The sequence below is a fragment of the Schistocerca nitens genome, chromosome 8, assembly GCF_023898315.1.
Source record: "Schistocerca nitens isolate TAMUIC-IGC-003100 chromosome 8, iqSchNite1.1, whole genome shotgun sequence".
NCBI classification, from domain to species: domain Eukaryota; kingdom Metazoa; phylum Arthropoda; class Insecta; order Orthoptera; family Acrididae; genus Schistocerca; species Schistocerca nitens.
In genome coordinates, this window is record NC_064621.1 from 566,162,119 (window position 1) to 566,181,719 (window position 19,601).

Consider the following 19,601-nt stretch of genomic DNA (forward strand, 5'->3'; position numbering starts at 1 on the left):
GCGTGGACGTGAACCGTATGTGCAGTTGACGGACTTTGAGCGAGGGCGTATAGTGGGCATGCGGGAGGCCGGGTGGACGTACCGCCGAATTGCTCAACACGTGGGGCGTGAGGTCTCCACAGTACATCGATGTTGTCGCCAGTGGTCGGCGGAAGGTGCACGGGCCCGTCGACCTGGGACCGGACCGCAGCGACGCACGGATGCACGCCAAGACCGTAGGATCCTACGCAGTGCCGTAGGGGACCGCACCGCCACTTCCCAGCAAATTAGGGACACTGTTGCTCCTGGGGTATCGGCGAGGACCATTCGCAACCGTCTCCATGAAGCTGGGCTACGGTCCCGCACACCGTTAGGCCGTCTTCCGCTCACGCCCCAACATCGTGCAGCCCGCCTCCAGTGGTGTCGCGACAGGCGTGAATGGAGGGACGAATGGAGACGTGTCGTCTTCAGCGATGAGAGTAGCTTCTGCCTTGGTGCCAATGATGGTCGTATGCGTGTTTGGCGCCGTGCAGGTGAGCGCCACAATCAGGACTGCATACGACCGAGGCACACAGGGCCAACACCCGGCATCATGGTGTGGGGAGCGATCTCCTACACTGGCCGTACACCACTGGTGATCGTCGAGGGGACACTGAATAGTGCACGGTACATCCAAACCGTCATCGAACCCATCGTTCTACCATTCCTAGACCGGCAAGGGAACTTGCTGTTCCAACAGGACAATGCACGTCCGCATGTATCCCGTGCCACCCAACGTGCTCTAGAAGGTGTAAGTCAACTACCCTGGCCAGCAAGATCTCCGGATCTGTCCCCCATTGAGCATGTTTAGGACTGGATGAAGCGTCGTCTCACGCGGTCTGCACGTCCAGCACGAACGCTGGTCCAACTGAGGCGCCAGGTGGAAATGGCATGGCAAGCCGTTCCACAGGACTACATCCAGCATCTCTACGATCGTCTCCGTGGGAGAATAGCAGCCTGCATTGCTGCGAAAGGTGGATATACACTGTACTAGTGCCGACATTGTGCATGCTCTGTTGCCTGTGTCTATGTGCCTGTGGTTCTGTCAGTGTGATCATGTGATGTATCTGACCCCAGGAATGTGTCAATAAAGTTTCCCCTTCCTGGGACAATGAATTCACGGTGTTCTTATTTCAATTTCCAGGAGTGTATTTATATGGCCAGAAACCATGCTATGATAATGATATCACCAAATGCATCATCCGAGGCTCATAAATACTGCCCATAAGCTCTTCTGGCCTCAAAACTGCAAGTAAATGAGCCACAATGATCCGCTACTGCTAGCGACGTTTTAACCACAGGGCAGCTCAGGCCAGGTAAGTTGCCACTTGCGATTCGACCACACCTTGTCCACAGCGCCAGGCTACTTCCGTAGCTGCGGGGCTTCCCCACATCTTTTACAATCAACCCTATGTTCTCTAACTATGCACAAAGGTCAAAAATAGGTGTTACAAGTGCTCTGTAAGACAAATACAGGGTCGATTTTGTATTCTTATTTCACCTTATAGTGATAATGTATTGTATTGTATTGAACTGGGGACCTAGAATCGACGGAGAGGCTTCGTCTCCGCCGCAGCCCTCAGTGGTTCACAGCCCCACAACAGGCTGCAGCAGTCCAGTCACTCCACCGCCGCCCCACACCGAACCCAGGGTTATCGTGATGCTCGGCCCCCAATGGACACCCTCCCCCTTACCCCTCCCCTTCTCGAGAACGTCTCACACCAGGCGAGTGTAACACCAAATCTCTGTGTGGTAGAGTAATTATTGTGTACGCGTACGTGGAGACAGTGTTTGAGCAGCAATCCCTGAGATAGCGTAACTGTGGCGGAATAAGGGTAACCAGCCCGCTTTCGCCGAGGCAGATGGAAAACCGACTTAAACACCATCCACAGACGGACCGGCACACCGCGCCTCGACACTAATCAGCCGGGCGTATTTGTGCCGGGGACCGGCACGCCTTCCCGCCCGGAATTACAGTGATATACTTCTACTCTAAATCCTTATTTCAACTGATTGTCTTTGTGACTTGGCCAGTTTTCGTATTAGACGCCTGCATGTGAATTGTGGCTGTTTTGAGGCCAAGTAGTATGCCTACATGATCACCTCTCTCGTGGCGCGGCCCTAGTTGGACAGTCTGGTGTACACAGCATGCTTCGTCACATGCACTCACTACTCCCCATGCTTCTGGCAGGCGGTCGGCAGAATGTTTATTAGATCACCGTTTCTATGTTTTGCTTCTAACATTACAAGCGACAACTAGTCCTCTTAAATCACGATACTGGCCCAATTCTGTCAGGATTTATTACTGTTGGCAGTTTGATTTGCCTATTTTTTTCGTTAACACACTAGCTGCTTTAAGTGTAATTTCTTGTCTTGCTTAACTGCAGGCCACCTGATGATGTTCTAACGAACGAAAACGGTTTTGACATGACAAATGTGGATAAACGTAGTTTTACTGGTTGCGGTTAATCATTAATATTGCTGTTTTACGGCAGTTTCTGTTTCTAGTGATTTTGTCACAAACAGTACAATCCCCGCAAAGAAAGGACGAAAGGCACCATATATGGACGAAGTAAGTGTCGGTATGGTGAAGGCAGCAGGTTTCGAAACAATAGCTGCATCGTGTGATGGGGGTGGTTTGGAATGAGAAGAAGACTCCAGAATATTGGAAGAGGGCACTAGAAGTCCCTACAATCAAGAAATGGTGTAGGAACGATTTAGGCACTACCGGGGATCACACTAATACCACACTGTGGCGACGTATATGAAAACATCCTGGAGAGCAGAATCCAAATAAGGGCCGAGAACAAATTAAGAGAGGAACAGCATGGCTTCAGACCTTGGGAGGTCAACTATTGACTTAATGTTTGCTGTTACGTAGCTCCAGGAGCATTTGCGGAAGACATGGTGACGGCCTTTGTCGATACAGAAAAGGCATCTGATATCGTTTGTACAAGAAAGTTCTGGGAAGGACTGGAAAAGAAAGGAGTGGAAGAAGACACAACAAATAAGTTGAAAGAGATGCACTTTGGAAGTCTGACTTGTTAAAAGTAGGAAATGGGAGGATGTATTGGTTCAAGCATGCAAATCGTGTGGAGCAGGGCAGTGCATTGTCAGCTCTCCTCTTCGTTGTGGTCTCTGACGAGATAATGACCAAGGTGGCAGGAAAAAAGAGAACACAAGATGAAAGAAACATTGTTCACAGTTGACTTGATGATCTTGGGGAACAGGGAGGAGGGGATGCAGGAACAGCTGGATGTATGGGAATAAACTCTGGGACAGTGTGGAATGAAATTTAATGAAAACAAACGAGATCCTGATTACTGCTAGAAAGAGAGACAGACCAATTAGCGGAATAAAGATGGGAGGTGGACAGTTGAAGAAGGTGGAAATTGTCAGGTACTTGAGAAGTATGATAGAGGAAAATGGAAGAAATGAGAAAGAGGTCAGTGAACACGGCAGACAGGCAGGAGAATTCCTGTGAAGTATTATGAGGCTGGTTTGAAACAAAGATGTACCATAAAAAAGCAAGATTGTGATGTATAGAAGTTGCTACGTCCCAACACTGACGTTTGCATTTGAAACATGGGTAATGAAGAAAAGAGACATATGCAGATTATAGGCACGTGCAATGAAGTTTCTCGAAAGTAGGATAGCAGTAACAAGGAAAGGTAGAATGAGAAATGAAAGGGTAAGGGAAATAGTTAAAGATGACACCTTGCAGAGCGGGATAGAAACATCAAGGATAAGATAGTATGAACACTTAAAGAGAATGTAAATTAAGAAGATACCCAGGAAGGTATACGAAATGGAGATGTGAAGGAAACAACCAAGAGGAAGACCAACGGATAGAATGTTGAAAGGTGTTGAGGAGAGCGTTGAAAAAAGAGGCGGGAACTGGACCACAGTGAACACAGAAAAATGGAATGAAAACAAGAGAGATGGAGAGGCTTATCTTCCAAACAGACGCAGTCTGAGGTTGGAAACTGTTCAAGATGATGACGATGATGATGATGAGTATAATAGCACAGTAATGGATTACTTGCACCTGCTGTCTGAATCTACAGACTTCGCTCCAGACAACCTCCAGTCCGAACAGCTACAACATGCTGGACCGTAACTTTTATTTGTGGCTGCAAGAGTGGTATAACAACACTTCAAGGCAACTACAAACAATGGGAACTCTATCTGTCCCAGAGGACGTGGAATACATTCAACAGTATCCACTTTAACAATGGAAAATGCGGTGGCCTACTTTGCAGATTGGGAATGACAACCACTGCAGAATGCATCTGGGTATTTCCAAGGCAGCATGGACACTACAGCAAACGTTATCTGTTATATAAATAATGTATCCGCAAATTTCTTAAATTATGTACGTATTTTATCTGTATTTCGCAAGTAGTGTGTAATTACTACACCTTCAATAATAAAACTAATTATAATGGTAATACCCTGCTGTTTGTAAAATTGTGAAACACTCAAAGCAATGATCTGCAACAAGCCACGATAAGAGGACGTGTAGAACAGCGAAACGATAACAGGTTATTTAAATAGCAGACAGGTGGTGTGCACATAGGCTCAACAGTGCATTTCACTCCATCTTTTGTGTGACCTGATAGGTCTGTGTTACGCAACGCTCAGTCGGTGCGGAGCGCAGTCATACGAAGTGGGAAAGTGTAACCAAGTTCCATTACGCCTCGAAGACGTCAGAGGATGGAATATCACCATGTGATTGCGTTTGAACGGGGCGGAATAATTGGTCTCCAGGAAAAAGGTCTGTCGTTCTCATACAGGACACGCTGCTTCAACAGTGAGGCGTGTGTGGAAGCAGTGCAGAGAAGAGGACCGCGCACAGTGGCGACAGGGTTCTGGATGGCACGATGTGACCAGAGCCGTTACATGGCCGCCTATTCTCCACTTGGCCACAACGCACACAACTGCTTCCTCTACAGTGTTGGCGCACTGCAATGGGTGTGGACACGTCTGTGTCGATGGGTCGATGCCATCTCATACGGGGTCGACTTGTGGCACGCATGCCATTACGTTGGCTGAGTGGCAAAATGTAGTGCGTCCGGAGGAGACCGCTTCAGCTTGTCCTACACCAGGGCTTAACAACTGGCCGGTTTTGAGCGCGAGTACTCGCGTCTGCTCATGCACGTGCTCGCGAGCAGGTGCGAGGTCGTGGAGTAGGGAGGGAGGGGAGGGAGGGGAAATGCGCGCGCACGTTTGAATGTGATCTCACGTTCGTAGCAGATTTAACTAGCCATCTGAATGCTTTGAACATTTTACTACAAGGTAACGATCTGCTAATTACTCATTTCATAGATCGAATAAGAGCTTTTAAAATGAAATTGACACTTTGGGTGAGTCAGGAAACCTAGCTCACTTTCCTAAATTATCATCCATGCAAGATGTCACAAAGACTGTGAACGTTATTCACATAGTTTAGTTAATCAGCGCTTTCAAGATCTGACAGCACTAGACAGTGATTTTGATCTGTTCTCTCCATATTCAGCGAATATTTAAGAAATTCGTCCTGAGCTGCAGCGAGAAATTATTGACCTGCAGTGTGACAGAGAATACAGAGACAACTTTCAGAACAAGAAAAACATTTTGGAATTCTACAGACACTTCCCTCAAGATAGATTTCCTCGTTTGAACAAACTGGCGGCGACAATAATATCAATGTTCGGTTCCACGTATGTTTGTGAACAACTGTTCTCTGCAATGAAATGTAACAAGACGCGCCTGAGAAACGCATTGTCTGATCGAAATTTAAACTGCACGCTGAGCCTAAAATGCACAAGAACAATTACTCCGAACATAGACGCAATTGTAAGGGGCAAAAAGTACAAGATAACCGAGAATCCCACACTTCAGTGACACCTTTTATTGTGTAACAGTTCACAAATTAATGCAAAGCTAATAAAATTATGTGCCATGTGTACATTCTCCTTTATTTGTTTCATTTGTCGCAGTAATAATTCGTGAGTGATATCCCTGCAGGTGGCCGCGGATTTACATTGACTGGCGGCAGCTGTTGTGTGCCCCACGTGACTTTCCCCAATCTCCGCTCTGGTCCGGTAGTGGGGATAGCGTGCTCGCGCTGCTCCATGCTCGCGCCTTGCTGCTCACAGCTTGCTCCGCGAGCACGTATGTTGTGAAGCCCTGTCCTACACTAATGGCCGCATACGAGTTCGACGCCGCCGTTGTGAAATGTATTGCTCAGCAGCATAGCCGTCAAATGCTACGTGTGAGGCGCCATGGCTTATAGCGCGCAATCTCATCTCCTACGTCTTGAGGGCAATCTCAACAGCTCCTGGTACATCACCGAATTTTTACAGCCCGAGTCACTGCCCTTCCTCCAGACAGTTCCAGATACCATATTTCTGTAGGATGGCACCCAGCCGCCACAGGCGAAGAACGTGTAAGCCTTCTTCGAAGAACGACAGGTAGCACTACCTCGCTGGCATAACCTTTCACCTGACATGTCACCCATCGAACATGTTGTTGTGGTCTTCAGTCCAGAGACTGGTGTGATGCAGCTCGCCATGCTGCCTGTGCAAACTACTTCATCTCCCAGTACCTACTGCAAACTACATCCTTCTGTACCTGTTTAGTGTACTCATCTTTTGGTCTCCCTCTACGATTTTTACCCTCCGCGCTGATCTCCAGTACTAAATTCGTGATTCCATGATGCCTCAGAATATGTCCCACCAACAGATCTCTGCTTCTAGTCAAGTTGTGCCAAAAGATTCTCTTCTCTCCATTTCTATTCAATACCTCCTCATTAGTTATGTGGTCTACCCACAAATCTTCGGCATTCTTCTGTAGCACCACATTTCGAAAGCTTCTATTCTCTTTTTGTCTAAACTATTTATCGTCCACGATTCACTTCCATACATGGCTACACTCCATACAAATACTTTCAGAAACAACTTCCTGACACTTACATCTATACTCGATGTTAACAAATTTCTCTTCTTCAGAAACGCTTTCCTTGCCATTGCCAGTCTACATTTTATATCCTCTCGACTTCGACCATCATCAGTTATTTTGCTCCCGAAATAGCAGAAGTCCTTTACTACTGTAAGTGTCTCATTTCCTAATCTAATCCCCTCAGGATCATCTGAGTTAACTCGACTTCATTCCATTACCCTCGTTTTGCTTTTGTTGATGTTCATCTTATATACTACTTTCAAGAAACTGTTCATTCCGTTCAACTGCTCTTCCAAGCCTTTTGCTGTCTCTGACAGAATTACAATGTCATCGGTGAACCTTACAGTTTTTATTTCTTCTCCATCGATTTTAATACCTGCTCCGAGTTTTTCTTTTGTTTCCTTTACTGCTTGCTCAGCATACAGATTGAATAACAATCGGAGATAGGCTACAACCCTGTCTCACTCCCTTCCCAACCACTGCTTCCCTTTCATGCCCCTCGACTCTTATAACTGCCATCTGGTTTCTGTACAAATTGTAAATAGCCTTCTGCTCCCTGTATTTTACCCCTGCCACCTTCATAATTTGAAAGAGAGTATTCTAGTCAACATTGTCAAAAGCTTTCTCTAAGTCTACAAATGCTAGAAACGTAGGTTTTCCTTTCCTTATTTTCTAAGATAAGTCTTAGGGTCAGTATTGCTTCACGTGTTCCAACATTTCTACGAAATCCGAACTGATCTTCCGCGAGGTCGGCTTCTACCAGTTTTTCCATTCGTCTGTAAAGAATTCGTGTTAATATTTTGCAGCCGCGGCTTATTAAACTGATAGTTCGTAATTTTCGCATCTGTAAACATCTGCTTTCTTTGGGATTGGAATTATTATATCCATCTAGAAGTCTGAGGGCTCAAAATGGCTCTGAGCACTATGAGATTTAACGTCTGAGGTCATCAGTCACCTAGAACTTAGAAGTACTGAAACCTAACTAACCTAAAGCCACCACACACATCCATGCCCGAGGCAGGATTCGAACCTGCGACTGTAGCAGTCACGCGGTTCCGGACTGAAGCGCCTAGAATTGCTCGGCCACCGCGGCTGGCAGAAGTCTGATGCTATTCCGCCTGTCTCATACATCTTGCACACCACATGGTAGAGTTAGGTCAGGGCTGGTTCTCCCAAGGGTATCAGTAGTTTTAGTGGAATGCTGTCTGCTCCCGGGGCCCCATCGAACATACCTGGGACATAGTCGATCGTCCACTTTCTCAAAAATGGTTCAAATGGCTCTGAGCACTATGCGACTTAACTTCTGAGGTCATCAGTCGCCTAGAACTTAGAACTACTTAAACCTAACTAACCTAAGGACATCACACACATCCATGCCCGAGGCAGGATTCGAACCTGCGACCGTAGCGGTCACGCGGTTCCAGACTGAAGCGCCTTTAACCGCACGGCCACAACGGCCGGCTCCACTTTCTCATTCATGTCCTTCCGCAACCACAGATGACGCTTTGTGGGCGCAAACTAAGTGGTAGAGTTTTCTCCAGCAGCATATTGAGGCACTCTCTGATTACATGCAACGACGTCTAGCGGCTCTGACTGCAGCACACGGCTTCGCTACTGTGCACTGAATTACCAGTAACACGGTGCTTCCGGTCTGTAATTCTAATCATTTTTGTAGTGTCATGTCCATAACAAATGGAATAAATTTTATCGCGACCACGTCTCTCGGTCTTGGTGTTTCAATTTCTCCAATTAGTAGTGTAATGTTACACTGAAGCGCCAAACGAACGGTATGGGCTTGTGTTCTCAAACACAGAGATGTGTAAACGGGCACAATACGATGCTTGGATCGGCAACGCCTATGTAACACAACAAATGTCTGGCGCAGTTGTCATATCGCTGACTGCTCCTGCAATGGCAGGTTATCAAGATTTAAGTGATAATTGAATGTGGCGTTATAGTCGGTGCACTAGCGATAGGACATAGCATCTCCGAGGTAACGATGAAGTGGGGACTTTCCCGTGCGAAAATTTCACGAGTGTACCGTGAATATCAGCAGTCCGGTAAAACACCAAATCTCCGACATCGCTGTGGCCGGAAAAAGATCCCGCAAGAACGGAACCAACGACGACTGAAGAGAATCGTTCAACGTGACAGAAGTGCAGCCCTTCCGCAAATTGCTGCAGATTTCAATGCTTGGCAATCAACAAGTGTCAGCGTTCGAACCATGCAAAGAAACGCCGTCGATATGACTGCACGACACAAAGCTTTTCGCTTCGGCTGGACCCCTCAGCACAGACATTGGACTGTTGATGACTGGAAACATGTTTCCAGAATGAGATTTTCACTCTGAAGCGGAGTGTGCGCTGATATGAAACTTCCTGGCAGATTAAAACTGTGTGACGGACCGAGACTTGAACTCGCGACCTTTGCCTTTCGCGGGCAAGTGCTCTGCCAGGAAGTTTCACATCAGTGCACACTCCGCCGCAGAGGGAAAATCTTATCATGGAAACATCCGCCAGGCTGTGGCTAAGCCATGTCTCCACAATATCCTTTCTTTCAGGAGTGCTAGTTCTGCAAGGTTCGCAGGAGAGCTTCTGTTAAGTTTGGAAGGTAGGATACGAGGTACTGGCAGAAGTAAAGCTGTGAGGACGGGGCGTGAGTCGTTCTTGGGTAGCTCAGTTGGTAGAGCACTGCCCGCGGAAAGCAAAGGTCCCGACTTCGAGTCTCGGTCCGGCACACAGTTTTAATCTGCCAGGAAGTTTGGAAACATGTTGCCTGGTCTGACGAGTCTCGCTTCCAATGTATTGAGCGGATGGACGTGTACGGGTATGGAGACAACCTCATGGATCCATGGACCCTGTATGTCAGAAGGTGATTGTTCAAACTAGTGGAGGCTGTGTAATGGTGCGGGATGTGTGCAGTTATGTCCTGATACGACTCTGAAAGGTGACACGTACATAAGCTTTCTGTCTGATCGTCTGCATTCATTCGTGTCCACTGTGAGTTCCGACGAACTTGGGCAATTCCAGCAGGACAACGCGACACACCACACGTCCAGAACTGCTACAGCGTGGCTTGAGGAACGCTCTACCGCTGACCAAAAAACTTCTCAGAGATGAATATTATTGAGCATATCTGTGATGCCTTGCAAGAGATCTCCACCCCCTTGTACTCTCAAGGACTTATGGACAGTCCTGCAGGATTCATGGTGTCAGTTCCATCCAGCACTACTTCAGACGTTATTCGTGTCCATGCCATGTTGCGACATTTCTGCTTGCTCGACTGGGCCTTGCACGATATTAGCAGATATACCAATTTCTTTGGCTTTTCAGTGTAGCTGATGTCTTCGCGTTATTTATGCGCATTGCGTTACATGTGTTCTCATTCAGAACCCACTGCCAGTCTTTGCACCAACCTTCGGTCTGCAAATGGTTCAAATGGCTCTGAGCACTATGGGACTCAACTGCTGAGGTCATTAGTCCCCTAGAACTTAGAACTAGTTAAACCTAACTAACCTAAGGACATCACAAACATCCATGCCCGAGGCAGGATTCGAACCTGCGACCGTAGCGGTCTTGCGGTTCCAGACTGCAGCGCCTTTAACCGCACGGCCACTTCGGCCGGCTTTCGGTCTGCAAAGGCGTCCCTTTCTGCATAGCCTTCTGACACTGCTACCGTCCTGTAGAGGACACTCAATATGACGATGGTCTTTCGACTACGAGAACGTAAGGAATATTTGAAGTGTCTTTGGATACGATCTATGATCAAGGTTCTCGCAGTGCTGTTGGCCGATATGACATGGCTCACCTTTTAATTGCCGCCTAAAGCTACACAGTGTCCGATCAGTGCCGTGATCAACTGTTTCCTCGTAATGTGCAACCGAAGTCCCACGCTGTCTCTCGAGAAATTAGGAGAGCGTTACTCTTCGACTGTCGGAGACGTACCTGGCGATGAAGGCAGACAACGCTAGCGCCCCTCGGACGGTAATAAGCCGGCCTCCGGCGCCAGGATTGTGGTGCCGGGTGACCACGGCGGACGAGATTGGTGCAGCCGGGCAACCGGCGGCGGCTTCGGAAATTACGGGCGCTGGGAGCAGCCGAGGAGCGGCGGCGGCGGCTATCGTGTAATGAGGTCTGGTGCGTCGCGGCGGGCGCTGCGACAGTGGCGGCCGACCGCAGCCATTACCGCGCTTCGACAAGTACGCCAATCAGCGCGCGCTACGTGACGCCGGGCCCCATTGTGCGCGCCGGGTCGGCCTAAATCACCGCGCCGCCATCAGCCGCTGCTCTACCATTACGGCGGTCGTCCTCTATCCGCGGCGACCGCAGCGCCGGGACATCACGCGCCAGCGCCATCCTTTTCGGTGGCAGGACAACCCCGCCCCCCCTCCAATTCCAGATCTCTCACTGCGCTACGTGTTCCCATCGGTAAGGATGGATGAGGATGTACAGGTTTCCAGTGAATCAGTGAATAAAACGTTATACACAGTTATGATGTATTAGTTTCTCCGTAGAAATGTTGAAACACGCGAGGCAATACTGACCCTACGGCTTATCTTAGAAGAAAGATTAAGGAAAGGCAAACCTACGTTTCTAGCATTTGTAGACTTAGAGAAAGCTTTTGACAATGTTGACAGGAATACTCTCTTTCAAATTCTGAACGTGGAAGGGGTAAAATACAGGGAGCGAAAGGCTATTTAAAATTTGAACAGAAACCAGATGGCAGTTATAAGAGTCGAGGGGCATGAAAGGGAAGCGGTGGTTGGGGAGGGAGTGAGACAGGGTTGTAGCCTCTCCCCGGTGCTATTCAATCTGTTTATTGAGCAAGCAGTAAAGGAAACGAAAGAAAAGTTCGGAGTAGGTATTAAAATCCATGGAGAAGAAACAGATGACATTGTAATTCTGTCAGAAACGGCAAAGGACTCGGAAGAGCAGTTGAATGGAATGGACAGTGTCTTGAAAGGAGGGTATAAGATGAGCATCAACAAAAGCAAAACGAGGATAATGGAAAGTAGTCGAATTAAGTCGGGTGATGCCGCGGAAATTAGATTAGGAAATGATACACTTAAAGTAGTAAAGGAGTTTTGCTATTTGGGGAGCAAAATCACTGATGATGGTCGAAGTAGAGAGGATATGAAATGTAGACTGGCAATGGTAAGGAATGCGTTTCTGAAGAAGAGAAATTTGTTAACATCGAGTATAGATTTAAGTGTCAGGAAGTCGTTTCTGAAAGTGTTTGTATGGAGTGTAGCAATGTATGGAAGTGAAACATGGACGATAAATAGTTTAGACAAGAAAAGACTAGAAGCTTTTGAAATGTGGTGCTACAGAAGAATGCTGAAGGTCAGATGGGTAGATCACGTAACTAATGAGGAGGTATTGAATAGAATTGGGGAGAAGAGGAGTTTGTGGCACAACTTGACTAGAAGAAGGGATCGGTTGGTAGGACATGTTCTGAGGCATCAAGGGATCATCAATTTAGTACTGGAGGGCAGCATGGAGGGTAAAAATCGTATATGGAGACCGAGAGATGAATACACCAAGCAGATTCAGAAGGATGTAGGATGCAGCTAGGTAGTGGGAGATGAAGACGCTTGCACAGGATAGAGTAGCATGGAGAGCTGCATCAAACCAGTCTCAGGACTGAAGACAACAACAACACCAACAACAGTTTCTCCATGTGCTCCGCATCAGCGTGTTCAATTAATGTGAAATCGCTCCACTTGCTCTGTAGAATTTTATTTAGTCTACCACCGGTTGACATTTCTATTACGCCATTTTAAAGTGGTTCTGAAAACTACCATAGATATACGGGGGTGTCGGGTGTACGTGCAGATATTTTTATATGTGGTACCTTGATATGTACACACATCAGTGTGTTGGCTGTTTTCCTCTGTGTCGAACATTCTTCCCACAAACATGTCACAAACTTTACGATCTGATGTTTTCTGCATGGTAGTAACTGGTCCAGGAAGGTTAAAATGGCTCTGAGCACTAAGGGACTTTAACTTATGAGGTCATCAGTCCCCTACAACTTAGAACTACTTAAACCTAACTAACCTAAGGACATCACACACACCCATGCCCGAGGCAGGATTCGAATCTGCGACCGTAGCGCCTAGAACCGCTCGGCCACCTCAGCCGGCGCTCCAGGAAGGGAAACACTTTGTCAGTACAGATTAACCGTTTTCCATCCACGCATCCACTCTTCAACATCTGACCTGTTTTGCAGGGGAAAATAAGCATTAATGGCTTGCTCTTGCCGCATACATTTTGGAGCAACTAACCAACCTAAAAATATTCAACCGTTAATAGATGTAATTATTGGTCTGCGAAAGAAATAGGTGCTGCTAATGTTTTCCTCTTTCTTGAAGGCATAGCTCAACAAATTTGCATTTATCAGTGTTTCACGTGTAATCGAATGCTCTAACCAACTATCGCTGTCTTTAGTTCATTTAATTTGATTCCCCGAAGGTTTTCGACACCGTTCCTCACAAGCGTCTTCTAATCAAACTGCGAGCCTACGGAGTATCGCCACAGTTGTGCGACTGGATTCGTGATTTCCTGTCAGAAAGGTCACAGTTTGTAGTAATAGACGGAAAGTCATAGAGTAAAACAGAAGTAATATCCGGCGTTCCCCAAGGAAGTGTTACAGGCCCTCTATTGTCCCTGATCTATATTAAAGACATAGGAGACAATGTGAGTAACCGTCTTAGGTTGTTTGCAGAAGATGCTGTCATTTAACGTCTTGTAAAGTCATCAGATGATCAAAACGACTTGCAAAACGATGTAGATAAGATGTCTGTATGGTGCGAAAATGGCAATTGACCCTGAATAAAGAAAAGTGCGAAGTTATTCATATGAGTACTAAAAGGAATCATCCAAACTTCGATTACGCGATAATTCACACAAATCTGAGGGCTGTAAATTCAACTAAATACTTAGGGATTACAGTTACAAATAACCTAAATTGGAACGATCATATAGATAATATTGTGGGTAGAGCAAATCAAAGACTGCGATTCGTTGGCAGAACACTTAGAAGGTGCAACAGGTCTACGAAAGAGACTGCTTACACTACGCTTGTCCACCCTATTCTAGAGTACTGCTGTGCGGTATGGGATCCGCATCACGTGTGACTGACGGATGACATCGGAAAAGTACAAAGAAGAGCAGCTCGTTTTGTATTATCGCGAAATAGGGGAGATAGTGTCACAGACATGATACGTGAATTGGATTGGCAATCATTAAAACAAAGGCGCTTTTCGTTGCGACGGGATCATCTCATGAAATTTCAATCACCAGTTTTCTCCTCCGATTGCGAAAATATTCTGTTGGCACCCACCTACATAGGGAGAAATGATCATCACGTTAAAATAAGGGAAAGTAGGGGTCGCACGGAAAAATTTAAGTGCTCGCTTTTTCCGCGTGCCGTTCGAGAGTGGAATGGTAGAGAGACAGCATGAAGGTGGTTCATTGAACCCTCTGCCAGGCACTTTATTGTGAATAGCAGAGTAATCACATAGATGTAGACGTAGATGTAGATGTAATATCTTTGGGTTACTTTCACACATAAATGTTTTAGTTGCCTCCCAAAGGAAACAGTCGGGAGAAAACAGATCTGGAGAGTGCGGGAACCAGAGACATTTCGTAATTACCGTCGCTCCAAAGATTTCATCTATAGGTCGAATGGACTGGTGGGTCGTATCAGAAGTAGTGTTGTATTGTTGGAAAAATTGATGACTGATCTCAGTTTCATTCAGCAGGGCAATAAATGGATAAATTGCCTGGGAACAATAGTTACCGGAAGTGACGGTGGGACCGAAAAAGATCGGCCCTATAATTCGCGCTCGCATTACGGAAACCCATACGACGATTTTCTCTACGTGCAATGGTGTTTCTCTTAAGGCGTGTGGATTTTCAGATAACCAGATTCGTTAATTTTGGGTGTTAATGTAGTCAAACAGCTGAAACCAAGCCTCATCAGTGAAACAGTTTCGATCGAAAACACCGACTCCCTGTCGCTTAATAAATCGCTGAAACCATTCACAATAAACTATTCACTTCGCGTGGCCCATACGAAGAAACTATTTCACAGCAATAATATTAAACAGATACTTCCCCATTTCTTTTGTCGCGGCCTTAGGTGTTGCCGTACGAGAGACTTCACGCTCTTGTGATGATCTCTTGACTAATTCTGTTGGACTCCGTACCATGATGTCCGACATGTCGTTAAGCTTAAACAACTGTTAAAATTATGAATATATCAGGTCGTACTGCATCACAAACTGAACCTGTTGTCTGGAATTTGCAAATTACATCACGTACAGTGTCACGATGTGGACACCTCGAAGTAGGAAAACGCAGTCTAAACTGCCGTCTCACATGCTCCGTAATGTTCCCTCCTGCACGGGAAACCTCTTTCACTAAAAACTGTCTTTCTACGATAGTAAGCACCTCGCTACACTCAGCTGACACAAAAACTAGGCAATAACACGACTAACAGCTGCAGCCGACACACAACGCTACTACCCCCACCGTACCACTGCAGGTCCACGGAACACGTGCAGGCGAGACTTCAACGTGCTGCCAATCTTAAGTGGCCCGCATGGCGAAACACGCAAGGCTCTCGCTGCGGAGGGACTTTACACTCGCATGGTGTATACAAGAAAATGAAAAAGTAAGATTTAAATTCGTATAAGTACAGATAGAGTATAAAATTTACATTACGCTGTAGAGGAGTAACGAATAAATGATAAACGTGCAGTTAAGGTGAATTTAAAATGCAACGTGCTCGATCATATCTTAAGAAATATGTGCGTGTCATGATCTATATCTACATCTATACTCTGCAAACCAAAGTGAGGTACATGGCAGCGGGTATGTCACATTGTACCTGTTATTAGGGAATCTTCCCGTTCCATTCACGTATGGAACACGGGAAGAACGATTGTTTGAATGTCTCTGTGCGTGCAGTAATTATTCTAGTCTTATCCTCACGATTCTTTTGTGAGCGGTACGTAGAGGGTTGTAGTACATACATAAAAAAAATTTTGCCTCACGTTGGTTCCGAGAGTTTCGGAACCTGTACAGAAAATAGGAATAGAGATCAACGTAAACATCATTTCCGCCTTTTTTATTGCTCATGAGAACCACACATTGCATTTTGTACCACCACACAGCGAGACCTGCAGAGGTGGTGGTCCAGATTGCTGTACACACCGGTACCTCTAATACCAAGTAGCACGTCCTCTTGCATTGATGCATGCCTGTGTTCGTCGTGGCATACTATCCACAAGTTTATCAAGGCACTGTTGGTCCAGATTGTCCCACACCTCAAAGGTGATTCGGAGTAGATTCCTCAGAGTACCTGGTGCGTCACGTCGTCCATAAACATCCCTTTTCAAGCTATCCCAGGCATGTTCGATAGGGTTCATCTCTGGGAAACATGCTGGCCGCTCTCGTCGAGCGATATCGTTACCTGAAGGAAGTCATTCATAAGACGTTCAAGATGGGGGCGCGAATTGTCGTCCATGAAGACGAATGCCTCGCGGACATGCTGCCGATATGGTTGCACTATCGGTCGGAAGATGGCATTCACGTATCGTACAGCCGTTACGGCGCCTTCCGTGACCACCAGTAGCGTACGTCGCCCCACATAATGCCATCCCAAAACAGCAGGGAACCTCCACCTCGCTGCACTCGCTAAACAGTGTGTCTACGGCGTTCAGCCTGACCGGATTGCCTCCAGAAACGTTTCCGACGATTGTCTCGTTGAAAGCATATGCGACACTCATCGGTGAAGAGACGTGATGCCAATCCTGAGCGGCCCATTCAGCATGTTGTTGGGACCATCTGTAACGCGCTGCATGGTGTCGTGGTTGCGAAGATTGACCTCGGCGTGGACGTCGAGAGCGAAGTTGCGCATCATGCAGCCTATTGCGCAGAGTTCGAGTCGTAACACGACGTCGTGTGGCTGCACGAAATCATTATTCAACATGGTGGCGTTGCTGTCAGAGTTCCGTATTTAGCGGTCATCCACTGCATTAGTAGTCCATGGGCGACCTCAGCGAGGCAGTCATCGACAGTTCCAGTATCTCCTCCATGTCCGAACAACATCGCTTTGGTTCACTCCGAGACGCCTGGACACTTCCCTTGTTGAGAGCCCTTCCTGTCACAAAGTAACAATGCGGAATCGTCCGAACAGCGGTATTGGCCCTCTAGGCGTGGTTGAAGTACAGACAACACGAGCCGTTTACCTCCTTCCTGTTGGAATGACTGGAACTAATCGGCTGTCGGACACCCTCCGTCTTCTAGTTTGAGCGAGTTTAGTGACATGTCTGAACAGTTAAAGGGACTGCGTCTCTGCTCCATTATTCACTGTCAACGTTTATCTTCAGGAGTTCTGGGAACAGGGGTGATGCAAAACTTTTTAGATATGTATATATTCCTTCAGTGATTATTTAAAGCTGGTTGTTGAAAATTTGTTAATAGATTTTCTCGGGTTAGTTTACGTCAGTCTCCAAGAGTCTGACAGTTCAGTTTATTCAGTTCCTCTGTGTCACTCTCTCATGGATTAAACATACCTGTGACCTTTCGTGCTGCCCTTTTCTGTATTCGTTCAACATCCCCTGCCAGTCCTATTTGATTCGAGGCTCACACACGTGAGCAATATTTGAGAACCGGTCGCAAGAGTGATTTCTAAGCGATATCGTTTGTAGACTGATTGCACTTCGCTAGTATTCTGCCAGTAAACCGAATTCTACCACCTGATTTAGACACGACTGAACCTATGTCACCATTTCATTCCATTTCCCTACAAAACGATACAAAGGTACACCGTCATCAAAAGTATGCGAACATCCCAAAACATACGTTTTTCATATTAGGTGCATTGTGCTGCCACCTACTGGCAGGTACTCCATATCAGCGACCTCAGTAATCATTCGACATCGTGAGAGAGCAGAACGGGTCAGTCTGCAGAACTCAAGGACTTCGAACGTGGTCAGGTGATTGGGTGTCACTTATGTCATACGTCTGTACGCGTGATTTTCTAAACGTCCCTAGGTCCACTGTTTCCGATGTTATAGTGAAGTGGAAACGCGAAGGGATACGTACAGCACAAAAGCATACAGGCCGACCTCGTCCACTGACTGACACAGACAGCCGACAATTGACGAGGCTCGTAATGTGTAATAGGCAGACATCTATCCAGACCATCAGACAGTAATTCCAAACTGCATCAGGATCCACGGCAAATACTATGACAGTTAGGCAGTAGGTAAGAAAACTTGGATTTCATGGCCGAGCGGCTGCTCATAAACCACACATCACGCTGGTAAATGTCAAATGACGCCTCGCTTGTTTCAAATGGTTCAAATGGCTCTGAACAGTATGGGACTTAACGTCTGAGGTCATCAGTCCCCTAGAACTTAGAATTAATTAAACCTAACTAACCTAAGGACATCACACACATCCGTGCCCGAGGCAGGATTCCAGCCTGCGACCTTAGTGGTCGCGCGGTTCCAGGCAGAAGCGCCTAGAACCGGTCGGCCACACCGGCCGGTGCCTCGCTTGGTGTAAGGAGCGTCATGTCGCTTCTTCTTGGCAATGTTCACAGCTCGTGGTCTAGCGGTTAGCACTGCCACCTTCTGCTGAAGCGTGAGACGTCGGACAGCAACAGGCAGCATACTGGCGATGCCGCATTCTCCATTCCTCTCTGCGCAGAACACTTCACACTGCCAACTTCTTATTTGCACACCACTATAGTCGTCCCCGCTAGCATATCATGAATGACACTCATTTTCGTATTCGCGCTATCACTTTTACTGCTGCTTGAGCGATGCAGGAATTTGTTAAGTACAGTATCCTGAGACATTTTCCTTTCCCATGATATTGTCTGTTATCGTCCGCCTTTCACGTTTTCTTAGTAGCTCGCATGTTAATAAATTTGTCTCCTTAGGATGCCCAATTTCTTGATGGAGGTCGCAGATAAAATAAGTTTCTATACTTACCGACCACATCAGCAGAATTTGGCGGAGAAATAATAAAGAAACCACATTTTTCAGTCAGAACAAAACAAAAGACTTTTCTCGATACTATATGAATGCACTCGATTACCCCCACACTGCGGGAACCTACGAGGTGACGTGTAGCTGTGGTAGAGGGTATATAGCCGGAACGGCAAGAACTGTAAAAGAACGTATGAAAGAATACGAATGCGCCACCCCGTTGAAACAAAGCGTGAAATCTACAGTACCGAAAGATCAAGAGAATTGATGTCAAAACATTCACATTAAAATTGACGTGTGCTGGCCGAGGGAACCAACATTTATAGAAGGAAAGTTCAATAAGTGATTGAGATTTTCAAGAATGTAACGGCAATATAGAACACGGCTGCAGACTTCCAGCTTTGTGGCTTCCCACTATCAAGAAAGTGAATACGTGCGCGAGGAATACAAACACCTCTGTAACATGACAATAATATTTTGATAAACATTCTTCTGCCCTGGCTTTGCCTGTTTTGGTTTCTGTCCAACGACGATGGCCGCCCAGTAATAGCCGGTAGACTGTCTGTCAGAATAGTAATCAGTTACTATTAATCAACAGACATAAGCGCAAGAACATTCCCTGTTGCGGCAC